At 44.3% G+C, this 22,500-nt stretch overlaps 1 protein-coding gene across 4 annotated transcripts in view; it reads right to left on the bottom strand.

The window, feature by feature from the left end:
- The window catches only part of plxnb3 (plexin B3), a 226,970-nt gene that overhangs the window by 162,121 nt on the left and 42,349 nt on the right, over positions 1-22,500 (bottom strand). Inside the window, exon 1 of one of the 4 annotated variants that reach the window (XM_071373332.1) lies at positions 1,607-1,936. The exons of the other annotated variants lie outside the window; for them this stretch is intronic. The gene's annotated coding sequence lies outside the window, so the exon portion shown is untranslated. Of the gene's footprint in view, positions 1-1,606; positions 1,937-22,500 lie in introns of those variants that run through there. 4 annotated transcript variants of the gene reach the window in all.

Raw genomic sequence — 22,500 nt, 5'->3', positions numbered from 1 at the left:
AACCAGTGAACCATACAGCAGGTCAACATCCTGCTATTAGAACCAGTGAACCATACAGCAGGTCAACATCCTGCTATTAGAACCATACAGCAGGTAAACATCCTGCTATTAGAACCAGTGAACCATACAGCAGGTAAACATCCTGCTATTAGAACTAGTGAACCATACAGCAGGTCAACATCCTGCTATTAGAACCAGTGAACCATACAGCAGGTCAACATCCTGCTATTAGAACTAGTGAACTATACAGCAGGTCAACATCCTGCTATTAGAACCAGTGAACCATACAGCAGGTCAACATCCTGCTATTAGAACCAGTGAACCATACAGCAGGTCAACATCCTGCTATTAGAACCAGTGAACCATACAGCAGGTCAACATCCTGCTATTAGAACCAGTGAACCATACAGCAGGTAAACATCCTGCTATTAGAACCAGTGAACCATACAGCAGGTAAACATCCTGCTATTAGAACCAGTGTGTTGCGTATGGTAATTCATAGTTTAAGATAGAACAGGGTGATAAACACGATGGTACCAAATCTATTTCCGTGACTGTCCACCCCACTCGCTCTCTCTGGCTGTGTCCCAGATGGCACACATATGCCTGCACAGCTTAGTGCACTACTTTGGGCCGGAACAAGTAGTGCACTATATAGGGATTAGGGAGCAATTTGTGACACATTCTCTCAGCCTACAGCTGGTGTGAAGCGGACAGTAAAATCAATGGTACTATTACACACACACACCACACACACACACACACACACACGCCTCTATCTGTTCTACACACCATTAACGAAACCCTCTATTGAAGGGTGGCAGGTAGCCTAGTGGTTAGAGAGAGAGTTGGGCCAGAAACTGAAAGGTTGCTGGTTTGAATCCTGAGTCGCCCCAAAAAAATATGCTGATGTGCCCTTGAGCAAGGCACTTAACCCTAATAGCTCCTGTAAGTCCCTCTGAAGGAGAGCGAAGACAGCTGGTTTGCAAGAGAACTCTACTTTACATGCAATGCATGTTTATAAAGTGGCTAGATAATTCAGACAATACAATGTTTTTTGTGTTTTTTGTAAAAGTCAACTTCCACACGCAGACCAGACTAGAGACTGTAGGCTACAAGAAACTGATTATCAAACTGGTTTCATATAAATCAATAAGATATTTATCATACACCGACTCATAAGGCCCAGAAATAGATAAAAACATTTCACTTTCCGGTCAGGGAGGCTAGAGAATGTGGCAAAACTGATTCTCATACAATGCGGTTCATTTTATTTTTTTTATTTTTTTACATTTAGCAGACGCTCTTACATTTTCATACAATCAATAATTATACTCCTACCGATGCACTCATCACACACATCAAAAATAAAACACATTTCCGTTACGCTATTTTTCATCTGCATAAGAAGACGGCTGACCGGGAATAAATGACAGCAACCTCAAGCTCTCAACACCAGCCGGCAATGTTGTCACTCACTCAAACACTTCTGACAAAAGCGTTAACAGAGCACGGTACTCACAACGCCTCCACCGAGAGAGAGAGAGAGAAGCTCTCGTCCATTCAATCATACAACCCCAAGTTCCGTTTTTACAATTAGACTTACTTCATTCAGTATCCGCCAAGTTTCATTCCCAACACAAATCCAGAGTTTGTTCAACAACGACAATCTTGAGAGGAAAACAAGGTGAAAACAAACCGTTTTTTTTCTTTCTTCTATCCAACACTCTCTCTTCCCAACTCCCGTTATGTTGATGCGGTTACATTGTTCAGCAGGCGAGCAGCAGCTGAGATAAGGGGGGGGGGACAGAGAGAAGAGGGGAGACACCCCGGTGGGAATAAAATACAGACAAGAGGCGGGGTCTGTTTCTTTTACCGGGTCCGCGTGCTGACTTTCAAATAGAGTCCCGGCAGCTTCACGGAGGCGGTGTCATATTACTTCACATATTTAATGATTCCGCTTTTTAACAGCGCGATAAGTTAACGGCTCTGAGAAACGCATTTAATATCCCTCCCTCCCTCCCTCCGCCCAACTCGGAGGATTTATGGTTCTCCTCCCTTCCTCCCGTCTCTCCTGTTCTCCAATCCCGGCCCCAGCCACGCCTGCAGCTGGGGGAGCAGATGGGGCCTGGCAGCCTCCTGCCGGTCTTAACCCGGGGTTTGACATAGATACTGTTGACGACTAACAATACCGATTAACACAAGGAAACTGTTTCAGTCACGGGGTTTGTAACCGCAGCAGCATGCCAAAGTGCGGGAAGTCAACCTGATCATTGAACAAGTCATAACAATAGCAGCATAGTGTAATGATGGTATCCTACCTCCAGTGTAGTGTAATGATGGTATCCTACCTCCAGTGTAGTATAATGATGGTATCCTACCTCCAGTGTAGTGTAATGATGGTATCCTACCTCCAGTGTAGTGTAATGATGGTATCCTACCTCCAGTGTAGTATAATGATGGTATCCTACCTCCAGTGTAGTGTAATGATGGTATCCTACCTCCAGTGTAGTGTAATGATGGTATCCTACCTCCAGTGTAGTATAATGATGGTATCCTACCTCCAGTGTAGTGTAATGATGGTATCCTACCTCCAGTGTAGTGTAATGATGGTATCCTACCTCCAGTGTAGTATAATGATGGTATCCTACCTCTAAATACCAGTGTAGTTTAATGATGGTATCCTACCTCCAGTGTAGTATAATGATGGTATCCTACCTCCAGTGTAGTATAATGATGGTATCCTACCTCCAGTGTAGTGTAATGATGGTATCCTACCTCCAGTGTAGTATAATGATGGTATCCTACCTCTAAATAGCAGTGTAGTATAATGATGGTATCCTACCTCTAAATAGAGGGGTGTATTGAGAAGGGGTGTATTGAGAAGGGGTGTATTGAGAGGGGGTGTATTGAGAAGGGGTGTATTGAGAGGGGGTGTATTGAGAGGGGGTGTATTGAGAGGGGGTGTATTGAGAAGGGGTGTATTGAGAGGGGGTGTATTGAGAGGGGGTGTATTGAGAGGGGGTGTATTGAGAGGGGGTGTATTGAGAGGGGGTGTATTGAGAAGGGGTGTATTGAGAGGGGTGTATTGAGAAGGGGTGTATTGAGAAGGGGTGTATTGAGAGGGGGTGTATTGAGAGGGGTGTATTGAGAAGGGGTGTATTGAGAAGGGGTGTATTGAGAGGGGTGAATTGAGAGGGGTGTATTGAGAAGGGGTGTATTGAGAAGGGGTGTATTGAGAAGGGGTGTATTGAGAAGGGGTGTATTGAGAAGGGGTGCATTGAGAAGGGGTGTATTGAGAAGGGGTGTATTGAGAAGGGGTGTATTGAGAAGGGGTGTATTGAGAAGGGGTGTATTGAGAGGGGTGTATTGAGAGGGGTGTATTGAGAAGGGGTGTATTGAGAGGGGGTGTATTGAGAGGGGGTGTATTGAGAAGGGGTGTATTGAGAAGGGGTGTATTGAGAAGGGGTGTATTGAGGAGGGGTGTATTAGGAGGGGTGTATTAGGAGGGGTGTATTGAGAAGGGGTGTATTGAGAAGGGGTGTATTGAGAGGGGGTGTATTGAGAGGGGTGTATTGAGAGGGGGTGTATTGAGAGGGGGTGTATTGAGAAGGGGTGTATTGAGAAGGGGTGTATTGAGGAGGGGTGTATTGAGGAGGGGTGTATTGAGGAGGGGTGTATTAGGAGGGGTGTATTAGGAGGGGTGTATTAGGAGGGGTGTATTAGGAGGGGTGTATTGAGAGGGGGTGTATTGAGAGGGGGTGTATTGAGAGGGGGTGTATTGAGAGGGGGTGTATTGAGAAGGGGTGTATTGAGAAGGCGTGTATTGAGAAGGGGTGTATTGAGAAGGGGTGTATTGAGAAGGGGTGTATTGAGAAGGGGTGTATTGAGAAGGGGTGTATTGAGAAGGGGTGTATTGAGAAGGGGTGTATTGAGAAGGGGTGTATTGAGAAGGGGTGTATTGAGAGGGGTGTATTGAGAGGGGTGTATTGAGAAGGGGTGTATTGAGAAGGGGTGTATTGAGAAGGGGTGTATTGAGAAGGGGTGTATTGAGAGGGGTGTATTGAGAGGGGTGTATTGAGAGGGGTGTATTGAGAGGGGTGTATTGAGAGGGGTGTATTGAGAGGGGTGTATTGAGAGGGGTGTATTGAGAGGGGTGTATTGAGAGGGGTGTATTGTGAGGGGTGTATTGAGAAGGGGTGTATTGAGAAGGGGTGTATTGAGAAGGGGTGTATTGAGAAGGGGTGTATTGAGAAGGGGTGTATTGAGAAGGGGTGTATTGAGAAGGGGTGTATTGAGGAGGGGTGTATTGAGAGGGGTGAATTGAGAGGGGTGTATTGAGAAGGGGTGTATTGAGAAGGGGTGTATTGAGAAGGGGTGTATTGAGAGGGGGTGTATTGAGAAGGGGTGTATTGAGAAGGGGTGTATTGAGAAGGGGTGTATTGAGAAGGGGTGTATTGAGAAGGGGTGTATTGAGAAGGGGTGTATTGAGAAGGGGTGTATTGAGAAGGGGTGTATTGAGAGGGGTGTATTGAGAAGGGGTGTATTGAGAGGGGTGTATTGAGAGGGGGTGTATTGAGAGGGGGTGTATTGAGAGGGGGTGTATTGAGAGGGGGTGTATTGAGAAGGGGTGTATTGAGGAGGGGTGTATTGAGGAGGGGTGTATTGAGGAGGGGTGTATTAGGAGGGGTGTATTGAGAAGGGGTGTATTGAGAAGGGGTGTATTGAGAAGGGGTGTATTGAGAAGGGGTGTATTGAGAGGGGTGTATTGAGAGGGGGTGTATTGAGAGGGGTGTATTGAGAGGGGGTGTATTGAGAGGGGGTGTATTGAGAGGGGGTGTATTGAGAGGGGGTGTATTGAGAAGGGGTGTATTGAGAAGGGGTGTATTGAGGAGGGGTGTATTAGGAGGGGTGTATTAGGAGGGGTGTATTAGGAGGGGTGTATTGAGAGGGGGTGTATTGAGAGGGGGTGTATTGAGAAGGGGTGTATTGAGAAGGCGTGTATTGAGAAGGGGTGTATTGAGAAGGGGTGTATTGAGAAGGGGGTATTGAGAAGGGGTGTATTGAGAAGGGGTGTATTGAGAAGGGGTGTATTGAGAAGGGGTGTATTGAGAAGGGGTGTATTGAGAAGGGGTGTATTGAGAAGGGGTGTATTGAGAAGGGGTGTATTGAGAAGGGGTGTATTGAGAAGGGGTGTATTGAGAAGGGGTGTATTGAGAGGGGTGTATTGAGAGGGGTGTATTGAGAGGGGTGCATTGAGAAGGGGTGTATTGAGAAGGGGTGTATTGAGAAGGGGTGTATTGAGAAGGGGTGTATTGAGAAGGGGTGTATTGAGAGGGGTGTATTAGGAGGGGTGTATTGAGAAGGGGTGTATTGAGAAGGGGTGTATTAGGAGGGGTGTATTGAGAGGGGTGTATTGATAAGGGGTGTATTGATAAGGGGTGTATTGATAAGGGGTGTATTGAGAAGGGGTGTATTGAGAAGGGGTGTATTGAGAAGGGGTGTATTGAGAGGGGTGTATTGAGAGGGGTGTATTGAGAGGGGTGTATTGAGAGGGGTGTATTGAGAGGGGTGTATTGAGAGGGGTGTATTGAGAGGGGTGTATTGAGAGGGGTGTATTGAGAGGGGTGTATTGAGAGGGGTGTATTGAGAGGGGTGTATTGAGAGGGGTGTATTGAGAGGGGTGTATTGAGAGGGGTGTATTGAGAAGGGGTGTATTGAGAGGGGTGTATTGAGAAGGGGTGTATTAGGAGGGGTGCATTGGACAGGGCCAAGGGTGACAGTAATTGGGAGGAAATGTGTTTGATGGAGTGAGGAGGAGGAGAGGGGGAGGACACATGGAGGGATGGCAGAGGGGAAATGACTGCTGCTTCACTGACAAGAGAGAGGAGGGGGGAGAGTGAGAGAGAGACAGGGAGAAAGACAGACAGCAAGCAAACATCAATAACAGTGGAGAGAGAGAACCATGGAGAGGAGGGAGGCTGAAGAGAGGAGGGAGGCTGAAGAGAGGAGAGAGGCTGAAGAGAGGAGAGGAGGGAGGCTAAAGAGAGGAGAGGGGCTGAAGAGAGGCTGAAGAGAGGAGAGGGGCTGAAGAGAGGCTGAAGAGAGGAGGGAGGCTGAAGAGAGGAGGGAGGCTGAAGAGAGGAGGGAGGCTGAAGAGAGGAGGGAGGCTGAAGAGAGGAGGGAGGCTGAAGAGAGGAGGGAGGCTGAAGAGAAGAGGGAGGCTGAAGAGAAGAGGGAGGCTGAAGAGAGGAGGGAGGCTGAAGAGAAGAGGGAGGCTGAAGAGAAGAGGGAGGCTGAAGAGAGGAGGGAGGCTGAAGAGAAGAGGGAGGCTGAAGAGAAGAGGGAGGCTGAAGAGAGGAGAGGGGCTGAAGAGAGGAGGGGGGCTGAAGAGAGGAGGGAGGCTGAAGAGAGGAGGGAGGCTGAAGAGAGGAGAGGGGCTGAAGAGAGGAGGGAGGCTGAAGAGAGGAGGGAGGCTGAAGAGAGGAGGGAGGCTGAAGAGAGGAGAGGGGCTGAAGAGAGGAGGGAGGCTGAAGAGAGGAGGGAGGCTGAAGAGAGGAGAGGGGCTGAAGAGAGGAGGGAGGCTGAAGAGAGGAGGGAGGCTGAAGAGAGGAGGGAGGCTGAAGAGAGGAGGGAGGCTGAAGAGAGGAGAGGGGCTGAAGAGAGGAGAGGGGCTGAAGAGAGGAGAGGGGCTGAAGAGAGGAGGGAGGCTGAAGAGAGGAGAGGGGCTGAAGAGAGGAGGGAGGCTGAAGAGAGGAGGGAGGCTGAAGAGAGGAGAGGGGCTGAAGAGAGGAGGGAGGCTGAAGAGAGGAGGGAGGCTGAAGAGAGGAGAGGGGCTGAAGAGAGGAGGGAGGCTGAAGAGAGGAGGGAGGCTGAAGAGAGGAGGGAGGCTGAAGAGAGGAGAGGGGCTGAAGAGAGGAGGGAGGCTGAAGAGATGAGAGGAGGGAGGCTGAAGAGAGGAGAGGGGCTGAAGAGATGAGAGGAGGGAGGCTGAAGAGAGGAGAGGGGCTGAAGAGATGAGAGGAGGGAGGCTGAAGAGAGGAGAGGGGCTGAAGAGAGGAGGGAGGCTGAAGAGAGGAGAGGAGGGAGGCTGAAGAGAGGAGGGAGGCTGAAGAGAGGAGAGGAGGGAGGCTGAAGAGAGGAGAGGAGCTGAAGAGAGGAGAGGGGCTGAAGAGAGGAGAGGGGCTGAAGAGAGGAGGAGGAGGGAGGCTGAAGAGAGGAGTCGGCTGAAGAGAGGAGGGAGGCTGAAGAGAGGAGGGAGGCTGAAGAGAGGAGGGAGGCTGAAGAGAGGAGAGGAGGGAGGCTGAAGAGAGGAGAGGAGGGAGGCTGAAGAGAGGAGAGGAGGGAGGCTGAAGAGAGGAGAGGAGCTGAAGAGAGGAGAGGGGCTGAAGAGAGGAGAGGGGCTGAAGAGAGGAGAGGGGCTGAAGAGAGGAGGAGGAGGGAGGCTGAAGAGAGGAGTCGGCTGAAGAGAGGAGGGAGGCTGAAGAGAGGAGGGAGGCTGAAGAGATGAGAGGAGGGAGGCTGAAGAGAGGAGAGGGGCTGAAGAGAGGAGAGGGGCTGAAGAGAGGAGAGGGGCTGAAGAGAGGAGGGAGGCTGAAGAGAGGAGAGGAGGGAGGCTGAAGAGAGGAGAGGAGCTGAAGAGAGGAGAGGGGCTGAAGAGAGGAGAGGAGCTGAAGAGAGGAGAGGGGCTGAAGAGAGGAGGAGGAGGGAGGCTGAAGAGAGGAGTCGGCTGAAGAGAGGTGGGAGGCTGAAGAGAGGAGGGGAGGGGGGCTGAAGAGGGGAGAGGAGGCTGAAGAGAGGAGAGGAGGCTGAAGAGAGGAGGGGGGCTGAAGAGAGGAGGAAGGCTGAAGAGAGGAGGGGGAGGGAGGGGGGCTGAAGAGAGGAGAGGAGGGAGGCTGAAGAGAGGAGAGGAGGGAGGCTGAAGAGAGGAGAGGAGCTGAAGAGAGGAGAGGGGCTGAAGAGAGGAGAGGGGCTGAAGAGAGGAGAGGGGCTGAAGAGAGGAGGAGGAGGGAGGCTGAAGAGAGGAGTCGGCTGAAGAGAGGTGGGAGGCTGAAGAGAGGAGGGGAGGGGGGCTGAAGAGGGGAGAGGAGGCTGAAGAGAGGAGAGGAGGCTGAAGAGAGGAGGGGGGCTGAAGAGAGGAGGAAGGCTGAAGAGAGGAGAGATGCTAATTACCACCCTCCATGGTTTTAGTCGAACAGATGATCTGGAAACCAATTATGTCCAAACATGCGTTATGTAACGGATGAGGAAAGAACACCTCCCCTTTACAGACAGACAGGACGTCCCAAATGGCACTCTGTTCACTATGTAGTGCACTACTTTCAACCAGAGCCCTATGGCACTCTATTCACTATGTAGTGCACTACTTTCAACCAGGGCCCTATGAGGAATAGGGGTCCACTTCGGACAGGGCCTGGTCAAAAGTAGTGCACTGTATAGGGCTAGTGAAGAGGTTGCCATTTGGGACCTTTTCCAGACAGTGTCTGAGGCAGAGAGAGCAGAGAGGGTACTGTGGTTCGCTGGGTCTCTTTCCAGCCCAGATACACCAGCCAACCAGCCAACCAGCCAGCCAGCCAGCCAGCCAACCAACCAGCCAGCCAGTAGACCTCACTTGAACAATGAGGGATAGTGTTTGTCAAGAGGACGGAGGGATGCAACCAGCTAGAATCTCATTGCACTCCACAGAACAGGCAGGCAGACACTCAATCACGACACACAGAGTCACAGGAAGAGACACACAGTCACAGAGAGACACAGAGTCAGAGACACACAGAGTCAGAGACACACAGAGTCACAGAGACAGAGAGTCAGAGACACACAGAGTCACAGAGACAGAGAGTCAGAGACACACAGAGTCAGAGACACACAGAGTCACAGAGACACAGAGTCAGAGACACACAGAGTCAGAGACACACAGAGTCAGAGACACACAGAGTCACAGAGACACAGAGTCACAGAGACACAGAGTCAGAGAGACACAGAGTCAGAGACACACAGAGTCAGAGACACACAGAGTCACAGAGACACAGAGTCACACAGAGTCAGAGACACACAGAGTCACAGAGACAGAGAGTCAGAGACACACAGAGTCAGAGACACACAGAGTCACAGAGTCAGAGACACACAGAGTCAGAGAGACACAGAGTCACAGAGACAGAGTCACAGAGACACAGAGTCAGAGAGACACAGAGTCAGAGACACACAGAGTCAGACACACAGAGTCAGAGAGACACAGAGTCAGAGACACACAGAGTCAGAGACACACAGAGTCAGAGACAGTGGTGGAAAAAGTACCCTATTCTCATACTGTAGTAAAAGTAAGGATACCTTAATAGAAAATGACTCAAGTAAAAGTGAAAGTCACCCAGTAAATTACTACTTGAGTAAAAGTAAAAAGGTATTTGGGTTTTAAATATACTTAAGTATCAAAAGTAAATGTTATTGCTAAAATATACAGTTCAAGTCGGAAGTTTACATACACTTAGGTTGGAGTCATTAAAACTCGTTTTTCAACCACTCCACAAACGTATTGTTAACAAACTATAGTTTTGGCAAGTCGGTTAGGACATCTACTTTGTGCATGACATAAGTCATTCGTCTAACAATTGTTTACAGACAGATTATTTCACTTATAATTCACTGTATCACAATTCCAGTGGGTCAGAAGTTTGCATACACTAAGTTGACTGTGCCTTTTAAACAGCTTGGAAAATTCCAGAAAATGTTGTCATGGCTTTAGAAGCTTCTGATAGGCTAATTGACATAATTTGAGTCAATTGGAGGTGTACCTGTGGATGTATTTCAAGGCCTACCTTCAAACTCAGTGCCTTTTTGCTTGACATTATGGGAAAATCAAAAGAAATCAGCCAAGACCTCAGAAAAAAAATTGTAGACCTCCACAAGTCTGGTTCATCCTTGGGAGCAATTTCCAAACGCCTGAAGGTACCACGTTCATCTGTACAAGCAATAGTACGCAAGTATAAACACCATGGGACCACGCAGCCGTCATACCGCTCAGGAAGGAGACGCGTTCTGTCTCCTAGAGATGAACGTACTTTGGTGTGAAAAGTGCACATCAATCCCAGAACAACAGCAAAGGACCTTGTGAAGACGCTGGAGGAAACAGGTACAAAAGTATCTATATCCACAGTAAAACAAGTCCTATATCGACATAACCTGAAAGGCCGCTCAGCAAGGAAGAAGCCACTGCTCCAAAACCGCCATTAAAAAGCCAGACTAAGGTTTGCAACTGCACATGGGGACAAAGATCTTAAAATAAAGTGGTGATCCTAACTGACCTAAGACTGGGAATTTTTACTAGGATTAAATGTCAGGAATTGTGAAAACCTGAGTGTAAATGTATTTGGCTAAGGTGTATGTAAACTTCCGACTTCAACTGTAAGAATCAAAGGTAAAAGTAAAAGTATAAATCATTTCAAATTCTTTATATTAAGAAAACCAGACTGCACAATGTTCTTGTTTTTAAAAATGTACAGATAGCCAGGGGCACACTCCAACACTCAGACATCATTTACAGATAGCCAGGGGCACACTCCAACACTCAGACATCATTTACAGATAGCCAGGGGCACACTCCAACACTCAGACATCATTTACAGACAAAGCATTTGTGTTTAGTGAGTCCACCGGATCAGAGGCAGTAGGGATGACCAGGGATGTTCTCTTTAAGTGGGTGAATTAGACAGTTTACCTCCTGCTAAGCATCCAAAATGTAACGAGTACTTTTGGATGTCATGGAAAATGTAAGGAGTAAAAAGTACATTATTATCTTTAGGTGTGTTGTGAAGTAAAAGTAAATATAAATAGTAAAGTACAGATACCCTCAAAAAACTACTTAAGTAGTACTTTAAAGTATTTTTACTTTTACTTTACACCACTGGTCTTAGGACGCTTTCCAGTGATAATGGAAATACAGAAAAGATCATCAACATGTTGTTGTTGTGATTATCATTCCAAGTGGTAATGATAGTAGTAGGGTAATGGTAATGATAGTAGTAGGGTAATGGTAATGATAGTAGTAGGGTAATGGTAATGATAGTAGTAGTAGTAGTGGTACGGTAGTAGGGTAATGGTAATGATAGTAGTAGGGTAATGGTAATGATAGTAGTAGGATAATGGTAATGATAGTAGTAGGGTAATGGTAATGATAGTAGTAGGGTAATGGTAATGATAGTAGTAGGGTAATGGTAATGATAGTAGTAGGGTAATGGTAATGATAGTAGTAGGGTAATGGTAATGATAGTAGTAGTAGTAGTGGTACGGTAGTAGGGTAATGGTAATGATAGTAGTAGGGTAATGGTAATGATAGTAGTAGTAGTAGTAGTAGTGGTAGTAGTAGGGTAATGGTAATGATAGTAGTAGGGTAATGGTAATGATAGTAGTAGGGTAATGGTAATGATAGTAGTAGGGTAATGGTAATGATAGTAGTAGTAGTAGTAGTGGTAGTAGTAGGGTAATGGTAATGATAGTAGTAGGGTAATGGTAATGATAGTAGTAGTAGTAGTAGTAGTGGTAGTAGTAGGGTAATGGTAATGATAGTAGTAGGGTAATGGTAGTGGTAGTAGTGGGGTAATGGTAATGATAGTAGTAGTAGTAGTAGGGTAATGGTAATGATAGTAGTAGGGTAATGGTAATGATAGTAGTAGGGTAATGGTAATGATAGTAGTAGGGTAATGGTAATGATAGTAGTAGGGTAATGGTAATGATAGTAGTAGGGTAATGGTAATGATAGTAGTAGGGTAATGGTAGTGGTACGGTAGTAGGGTAATGGTAATGATAGTAGTAGGGTAATGGTAGTGGTACGGTAGTAGGGTAATGGTAATGATAGTAGTAGGGTAATGGTAATGATAGTAGTAGGGTAATGGTAATGATAGTAGTAGGGTAATGGTAGTGGTACGGTAGTAGGGTAATGGTAATGATAGTAGTAGGGTAATGGTAATGATAGTAGTAGGGTAATGGTAATGATAGTAGTAGGGTAATGGTAATGATAGTAGTAGGGTAATGGTAATGATAGTAGTAGGGTAATGGTAATGATAGTAGTAGTGTGATTGGAATGGTAATGATAGTAGTAGGGTAATGGTAATGATAGTAGTAGGGTAATGGTAATGATAGTAGTAGGGTAATGGTAATGATAGTAGTAGGGTAATGGTAATGATAGTAGTAGGGTAATGGTAATGATAGTAGTAGGGTAATGATAGTAGTAGGGTAATGATAGTAGTAGGGTAATGGTAATGATAGTAGTAGGGTAATGGTAATGATAGTAGTAGGGTAATGGTAATGATAGTAGTAGGGTAATGGTAATGATAGTAGTAGGGTAATGGTAATGATAGTAGTAGGGTAATGGTAATGATAGTAGTAGGGTAATGGTAATGATAGTAGTAGGGTAATGGTAATGATAGTAGTAGGGTAATGGTAATGATAGTAGTAGGGTAATGGTAATGATAGTAGTAGGGTAATGGTAATGATAGTAGTAGGGTAATGGTAATGATAGTAGTAGGGTAATGGTAATGATAGTAGTAGGGTAATGGTAATGATAGTAGTAGGGTAATGGTAATGATAGTAGTAGGGTAATGGTAATGATAGTAGTAGGGTAATGGTAATGATAGTAGTAGGATAATGGTAATGATAGTAGTAGGGTAATGGTAATGATAGTAGTAGGGTAATGGTAATGATAGTAGTAGGGTAATGGTAATGATAGTAGTAGTAGTGGTGGTAGTAGTAGGGTAATGGTAATGATAGTAGTAGGGTAATGGTAATGATAGTAGTAGTAGTGGTGGTAGTAGTAGGGTAATGGTAATGATAGTAGTTTAGTGGTGGTAGTAGTAGGGTAGTAGGGTAGTGGTAATGATAGTAGTTTAGTGGTAGTAGTAGTATGGTAGGGTAATGGTAATGATAGTAGTAGTAGTAGTGGTAGTGATGATGGTAGTAGTAGTGGTGGTAGTAGTAGTACTGATGTAACGGTGAGGATGACAGTTATTTAAGTTAATTATAGATTTATTTTCGATGTTTAGCTTTTTATATCTATTATATTTTCTACTATTTACTGTTACCATTTTATTGTTGTTATTATTCATTACAATGTATATTGTATACATTGTTGCTTCAGCAATGTTTTTCATGTCAATAAATCAGCTTGAATATGAATTTCAGAGAGACAGACAGACAGACAGACAGAGACAGAGAGAGAGAGAAATAGCAACACAATTAGACCCAACCAAGTCACGAGAAAACAAAAAGATAATTACTTGACACATTGGAAAGAATTTACCAAAAAACAGAGCAAATTAGAATGGTATTTGGCCCTAAACAGAGAGTACACAGTGGCAGAATACCTGACCACTGTGACTGACCCAAATTTAAGGAAAGCTTTGACTATGTACAGACTCAGTGAGCATAGCCTTGCTATTGAGAAAGGCCGCCGTAGGCAGACCTGGCTCTCAAGAGAAGACAGGCTATGTGCACACTGCCCACAAAATGAGGTGGAAACTGAGCTGCACTTCCTAACCTCCTGCTAAATGTATGACCATATTAGAGACACATATTTCCCTCAGATCACACAGACCCACAAAGAATTAGAAAAACAAACACATTTTGATAAACTCCCATATCTACTGGGTGAAATACCACAGTGTGACATCACAGCAGCAAGATTTGTGACCTGTTGTCACAAGAAAAGGGCAACCAGTGAAGAACAAACACCATTGTAAATACAACCCATATTTATGTTTATTTATTTTCCCTTCTGTACTTTAACTATTTGCACATAGTTACAACACTGTATATAATATGACATTTGAAATGTCTTTACTATTTTTTGACTTTGTAAGTGTAATATTTACTGTACATTTTAAGTTCATTTCAATTTTGTTTATTATCTATTTCACTTGCTTTGGCAATGTTAACATATGTTTACCAACACTGGGGACACTGACAGCCTGTCAAGAACCAACACTGGAGACACTGACAGTCTGTCAATAACCAACACTGGGGACACTGACAGCCTGTCAAGAACCAACACTGGGGACACTGACAGCCTGTCAAGAACTAACACTGGAGACACTGACAGTCTGTCAATAACCAACACTGGGGACACTGACAGCCTGTCAAGAAACAACACTGGGGACACTGACAGCCTGTCAAGATTCCATCTTTCTCTGCTCTTCCTGGTTCATCACACCACATTCTTCTGTCCCTGACTCCATCTCTCTCTGCTCTTCCTGGTTCATCACAACACATTCTTCTGGCCCTGACTCCATCTCTCTCTGCTCTTCCTGGTTCATCACACCACATTCTTCTGGCCCTGACTCCATCTCTCTCTGCTCTTCCTGGTTCATCACACCACATTCTTCTGGCCCTGACTCCATCTCTCTCTGCTCTTCCTGGTTCATCACACCACATTATTCTGGCCCTGACTCCATCTCTCCATCTCTCTCTTCTTTCCATTCCTCTGTTCCTTGACACAGTACAGTCCTGTCATGTGGAGGGGTTCGACTGCGCAGACAGCATGCTATTCAAATATCAAAGGCTGCTACCATAAAGATGCTTCTGTTCTGGTGTGTGTGTGAGGTTGTTTTCTGCTGTGTGTGTGTGTGTGTGTGTGTGTGTGTGTGTGTGTGTGTGTGTGTGTGTGTGTGCGAGACAGCGGAAGCGGGGCAACCCCTGTGTGTTGTAGCTGCCTGCTCCTCATCATGTTGTCAATAGAGTCACTGTGGTCGCGGCAACGACCTCTGACCTCTAGTGCCACGGCAACAACTCCTGACCCGTCTGTGCTGAAGCAGCTTCCTCCGTATAGGAACACACACACACACACACACACACACACACACACACACACACACTTTCCCTTTTACATGAACAGCCAAATATATGAAAAACAGGAACAATCTGAACTGAATAACAATGAATTCAAAACCCCATTTATAAAAGAGAGGACGTTCCACTGAGACGAGACACAACGCTGACGTTTAGTTCAGTTCACAGGTTGCTACAGATGGGAAAATAAATCCTGAGACTGAATCATTTTAGTAGGAGTTGATACATTTTTCGTACATTTTTGATACATTTTTCGTAAGGGAAAGTAGACTCCTAGAGGAGCCTACAGGAGCCTACCTAATATACGGTACACTACAAGTTTGAAATATCCTGCAACAGGGTGATCCCATTAAAATGCGATATCTGTAACAGGTAACTCTCTGGTTACCAGTTATGGTTAGTACTATTCACCACCGTATCAATCCCACAATGCAACACCATTATTTACACAGAGACATCCTAACGCAATGGGGTAGTCACTAACTATAACTAACCCTAACTAACCCTACAGGATCATACAGGAAGTCACTAACCATAACTAACCATAACTAACCCTACAGGATCATACAGGTTGTCTCTAACCATAACTAACCATAACTAACCCTACAGGATCATACAGGTTGTCTCTAACCATAACTAACCCTACAGGATCATACAGGTAGTCTCTAACCATAACTAACCCTAACTAACCCTACAGGATCATACAGGTTGTCTCTAACCATAACTAACCCTACAGGATCATACAGGTTGTATCTAACCATAACTAACCATAACTAACCCTACAGGATCATACAGGTTGTCTCTAACCATAACTAACCCTACAGGACCATACAGGTAGTCACTAACCATAACTAACCCTACAGGACCATACAGGTTGTCTCTAACCATAACTAACCCTAACTAACCCTACAGGATCATACAGGTAGTCACTAACCATAACTAACCATAACTAACCCTACAGGATCATACAGGTAGTCACTAACCCTACAGGATCATACAGGTTGTCTCTAACCATAACTAACCCTACAGGACCATACAGGTAGTCACTAACCATAACTAACCCTACAGGATCATACAGGTTGTCTCTAACCATAACTAACCCTACAGGACCATACAGGTAGTCACTAACCATAACTAACCCTACAGGACCATACAGGTTGTCTCTAACCATAACTAACCCTACAGGACCATACAGGTAGTCACTAACCATAACTAACCCTACAGGATCATACAGGTAGTCACTAACCATAACTAACCATAACTAACCCTACAGGATCATACAGGTAGTCTCTAACCATAACTAACCATAACTAACCCTACAGGATCATACAGGTTGTAACTAACCATAACTAACCCTACAGGATCATACAGGTAGTCTCTAACCATAACTAACCATAACTAACCCTACAGGATCATACAGGTTGTCTCTAACCATAACTAACCCTACAGGACGATACAGGTAGTCTCTAACCATAACTAACCCTACAGGATCATACAGGTAGTCTCTAACCATAACTAACCCTACAGGATCATACAGGTTGTCTCTAACCATAACTAACCCTACAGGACCATACAGGTAGTCTCTAACCATAACTAACCATAACTAACCCTACAGGATCATACAGGTAGTCTCTAACCATAACTAACCATAACTAACCCTACAGGATCATACAGGTTGTCTCTAACCATAACTAACCATAACTAACCCTACAGGATCATACAGGTTGTCACTAACCATAACTAACCCTAACTAACCCTACAGGATCATACAGGTTGTCTCTAACCATAACTAACCCTACAGGATCATACAGGTAGTCACTAACCATAACTAACCCTACAGGATCATACAGGTAGTCTCTAACCATAACTAACCCTACAGGATCATACAGGTAGTCTCTAACCATAACTAACCATAACTAACCCTACAGGACCATACAGGTTGTCTCTAACCATAACTAACCATAACTAACCCTACAGGATCATACAGGTAGTCACTAACCATAACTAACCCTACAGGATCATACAGGTTGTCTCTAACCATAACTAACCATAACTAACCCTACAGGATCATACAGGTAGTCACTAAAAATAACTAACCCTACAGGATCATACAGGTAGTCACTAACCATAACTAACCCTACAGGATCATACAGGTTGTCACTAACCATAACTAACCCTAACTAACCCTACAGGATCATACAGGTTGTCTTTAACCATAACTAACCATAACTAACCCTACAGGATCATACAGGTTGTATCTAACCATAACTAACCATAACTAACCCTACAGGATCATACAGGTTGTCTCTAACCATAACTAACCATAACTAACCCTACAGGATCATACAGGTTGTCTCTAACCATAACTAACCCTAACTAACCCTACAGGATCATACAGGTAGTCACTAACCATAACTAACCCTACAGGATCATACAGGTTGTCATTTAACCATAACTAACCATAACTAACCCTACAGGATCATACAGGTAGTCTCTAACCATAACTAACCCTACAGGATCATACAGGTAGTCACTAACCATAACTAACCCTAACTAACCCTACAGGATCATACAGGTTGTCTCTAACCATAACTAACCATAACTAACCCTACAGGATCATACAGGTAGTCTCTAACCATAACTAACCCTACAGGATCATACAGGTTGTCTCTAACCATAACTAACCATAACTAACCCTACAGGATCATACAGGTAGTCACTAACCATAACTAACCCTACAGGATCATACAGGTAGTCTCTAACCATAACTAACCCTACAGGATCATACAGGTAGTCTCTAACCATAACTAACCCTAACTAACCCTACAGGATCATACAGGTTGTCTCTAACCATAACTAACCCTACAGGATCATACAGGTAGTCTCTAACCATAACTAACCCTAACTAACCCTACAGGATCATACAGGTAGTCTCTAACCATAACTAACCCTACAGGATCATACAGGTAGTCTCTAACCATAACTAACCATAACTAACCCTACAGGATCATACAGGTTGTCTCTAACCATAACTAACCATAACTAACCCTACAGGATCATACAGGTAGTCTCTAACCATAACTAACCATAACTAACCCTACAGGACCATACAGGTTGTCTCTAACCATAACTAACCATAACTAACCCTACAGGATCATACAGGTAGTCACTAACCATAACTAACCCTACAGGATCATACAGGTTGTCTCTAACCATAACTAACCATAACTAACCCTACAGGATCATACAGGTAGTCACTAACCATAACTAACCCTACAGGATCATACAGGTAGTCACTAACCATAACTAACCCTACAGGATCATACAGGTTGTCACTAACCATAACTAACCCTAACTAACCCTACAGGATCATACAGGTTGTCTTTAACCATAACTAACCATAACTAACCCTACAGGATCATACAGGTTGTATCTAACCATAACTAACCATAACTAACCCTACAGGATCATACAGGTTGTCTCTAACCATAACTAACCATAACTAACCCTACAGGATCATACAGGTTGTCTCTAACCATAACTAACCCTAACTAACCCTACAGGATCATACAGGTAGTCACTAACCATAACTAACCCTACAGGATCATACAGGTTGTCATTTAACCATAACTAACCATAACTAACCCTACAGGATCATACAGGTAGTCTCTAACCCTAACTAACCCTACAGGATCATACAGGTAGTCACTAACCATAACTAACCATAACTAACCCTACAGGATCATACAGGTTGTCTCTAACCATAACTAACCATAACTAACCCTACAGGATCATACAGGTAGTCTCTAACCATAACTAACCCTACAGGATCATACAGGTTGTCTCTAACCATAACTAACCATAACTAACCCTACAGGATCATACAGGTAGTCACTAACCATAACTAACCCTACAGGATCATACAGGTAGTCTCTAACCATAACTAACCCTACAGGATCATACAGGTAGTCTCTAACCATAACTAACCCTAACTAACCCTACAGGATCATACAGGTTGTCTCTAACCATAACTAACCCTACAGGATCATACAGGTAGTCTCTAACCATAACTAACCCTAACTAACCCTACAGGATCATACAGGTAGTCTCTAACCATAACTAACCCTACAGGATCATACAGGTAGTCTCTAACCATAACTAACCATAACTAACCCTACAGGATCATACAGGTTGTCTCTAACCATAACTAACCATAACTAACCCTACAGGATCATATAGGTAGTCTCTAACCATAACTAACCCTACAGGATCATACAGGTTGTCTCTAACCATAACTAACCATAACTAACCCTACAGGATCATACAGGTAGTCACTAATCATTACTAACCCTACAGGATCATACAGGTAGTCTCTAACCATAACTAACCCTACAGGATCATACAGGTTGTCTCTAACCATAACTAACCCTACAGGATCATACAGGTAGTCTCTAACCATAACTAACCATAACTAACCCTACAGGATCATACAGGTAGTCTCTAACCATAACTAACCATAACTAACCCTACAGGATCATACAGGTTGTCTCTAACCATAACTAACCATAACTAACCCTACAGGATCATACAGGTAGTCACTAACCATAACTAACCATAACTAACCCTACAGGATCATACAGGTAGTCTCTAACCCTAACTAACCCTACAGGACCATACAGGTAGTCACTAACCATAACTAACCCTACAGGATCATACAGGTTGTCTCTAACCATAACTAACCATAACTAACCCTACAGGATCATACAGGTAGTCTCTAACCATAACTAACCCTACAGGATCATACAGGTTGTCTCTAACCATAACTAACCATAACTAACCCTACAGGATCATATAGGTAGTCTCTAACCATAACTAACCCTACAGGATCATACAGGTTGTCTCTAACCATAACTAACCATAACTAACCCTACAGGATCATACAGGTAGTCACTAATCATTACTAACCCTACAGGATCATACAGGTAGTCTCTAACCATAACTAACCCTACAGGATCATACAGGTTGTCTCTAACCATAACTAACCCTACAGGATCATACAGTAGCCACCTTAAAAATGGGAATTGATGGAAATTATGTAAAAAGGTACCACCAGCCACTTTAAACAATGCCACCTAATATAATGTTTACATACCCTACATTACACATCTCTTATGTATATGTATATACCGTACTCTATACCATCTACTGCACCTTGCCTATGCCGTCTGTACCATCACTCATTCATATATCTTTATGTACATATTCTTTATCCCTTTACACTTGCGTGTATAAGGTAGTAGTTGCGGAATTGTTAGGTTAGATTACTTGTTGTTATTACTGCATTGTCGGAACTAGAAGCACAAGCATTTCGCTACACTCGCATTAACATCTGCTAACCATGTGTATGTGACTAATAAAATTTGATTTGATTTGATTTGATTTGAGGATCATACAGGTAGTCTCTAACCATAACTAACCATAACTAACCCTACAGGATCATACAGGTAGTCTCTAACCATAACTAACCATAACTAACCCTACAGGATCATACAGGTTGTCTCTAACCATAACTAACCATAACTAACCCTACAGGATCATACAGGTAGTCACTAACCATAACTAACCATAACTAACCCTACAGGATCATACAGGTAGTCTCTAACCCTAACTAACCCTACAGGACCATACAGGTAGTCACTAACCATAACTAACCATAACTAACCCTACAGGATCATACAGGTTGTCTCTAACCATAACTAACCATAACTAACCCTACAGGATCATACAGGTAGTCTCTAACCATAACTAACCCTACAGGATCATACAGGTTGTCACTAACCATAACTAACCCTACAGGACCATACAGGTTGTCTCTAACCATAACTAACCATAACTAACCCTACAGGATCATACAGGTAGTCTCTAACCATAACTAACCATAACTAACCCTACAGGACCATACAGGTAGTCTCTAACCATAACTAACCCTACAGGATCATACAGGTTGTCTCTAACCATAACTAACCATAACTAACCCTACAGGATCATACAGGTTGTCTCTAACCATAACTAACCCTACAGGATCATACAGGTAGTCTCTAACCATAACTAACCATAACTAACCCTACAGGATCATACAGGTAGTCTCTAACCCTAACTAACCCTACAGGACCATACAGGTAGTCACTAACCATAACTAACCATAACTAACCCTACAGGATCATACAGGTTGTCTCTAACCATAACTAACCCTACAGGACCATAAAGGTAGTCACTAACCATAACTAACCATAACTAACCCTACAGGTCTCTAACCATAACTAACCCTACCATACAGGTAGTCTCTAACCATAACTAACCATAACTAACCCTACAGGACCATACAGGTAGTCTCTAACCATAACTAACCATAACTAACCCTACAGGATCATACAGGTTGTCTCTAACCATAACTAACCATAACTAACCCTACAGGACCATACAGGTAGTCACTAACCATAACTAACCATAACTAACCCTACAGGACCATACAGGTTGTCTCTAACCATAACTAACCATAACTAACCCTACAGGATCATACAGGTAGTCTCTAACCATAACTAACCCTAACTAACCCTACAGGACCATACAGGTAGTCTCTAACCATAACTAACCATAACTAACCCTACAGGATCATACAGGTTGTCTCTAACCATAACTAACCATAACTAACCCTACATGATCATACAGGTTGTCACTAACCATAACTAACCCTACAGGACCATACAGGTAGTCTCTAACCATAACTAACCCTACAGGATCATACAGGTTGTCTCTAACCATAACTAACCATAACTAACCCTACAGGACCATACAGGTAGTCTCTAACCATAACTAACCCTACAGGACCATACAGGTAGTCTCTAACCATAACTAACCCTACAGGATCATACAGGTAGCCGACCCCGTATACGGTATGCCGACCCCGTATACGGTATGCCGACCCCGTATACGGTATGCCGACCCCGTATACGGTATGCCGACCCCGTATACGGTATGCCGACCCCGTATACGGTATGCCGACCCCGTATACGGTATGCCGACCCCGTATACTGTATGCCGACCCCGTATACAGTATGCCGACCCCGTATACAGTATGCCGACCCCGTATACAGTATGCCGACCCCGTATACAGTATGCCGACCCCGTATACAGTATGCCGACCCCGTATACAGTATGCCGACCCGGTATACAGTATGCCGACCCGGTATACAGTATGCTGACCCGGTATACAGTATGCTGACCCTGTATACAGTATGCTGACCCTGTATACAGTATGCTGACCCTGTATACAGTATGCTGACCCTGTATACAGTATGCTGACCCTGTATACAGTATGCACTCTACTTTTGCACGTGACATTAAAACTTGGAACTACATTGAAACGGATGCCGGTGGCTTGGAAACAGCTGCATAGCACAGGTCCCAAATTACACTGCCAACCCCGTCTCCGTCTCTCTAACACACGTTATTACACACACCCACAACTCTCTCTGTCTCTAACACACACACCCACAACTCTCTCTAACACACACACACACCACTCTCTAACACACACACCCACAACTCTCTCTGTCTCTAACACACACACACACAACTCTCTCTGTCTCTAACACACACACACACACA

This window comes from Salvelinus alpinus, chromosome 28, assembly GCF_045679555.1.
Source record: "Salvelinus alpinus chromosome 28, SLU_Salpinus.1, whole genome shotgun sequence".
Taxonomy (NCBI): Eukaryota; Metazoa; Chordata; class Actinopteri; order Salmoniformes; family Salmonidae; genus Salvelinus; species Salvelinus alpinus.
The sequence above is the reverse complement of the archived record's forward strand: the minus strand, read 5'-3'. Positions and strand labels throughout refer to the sequence as shown.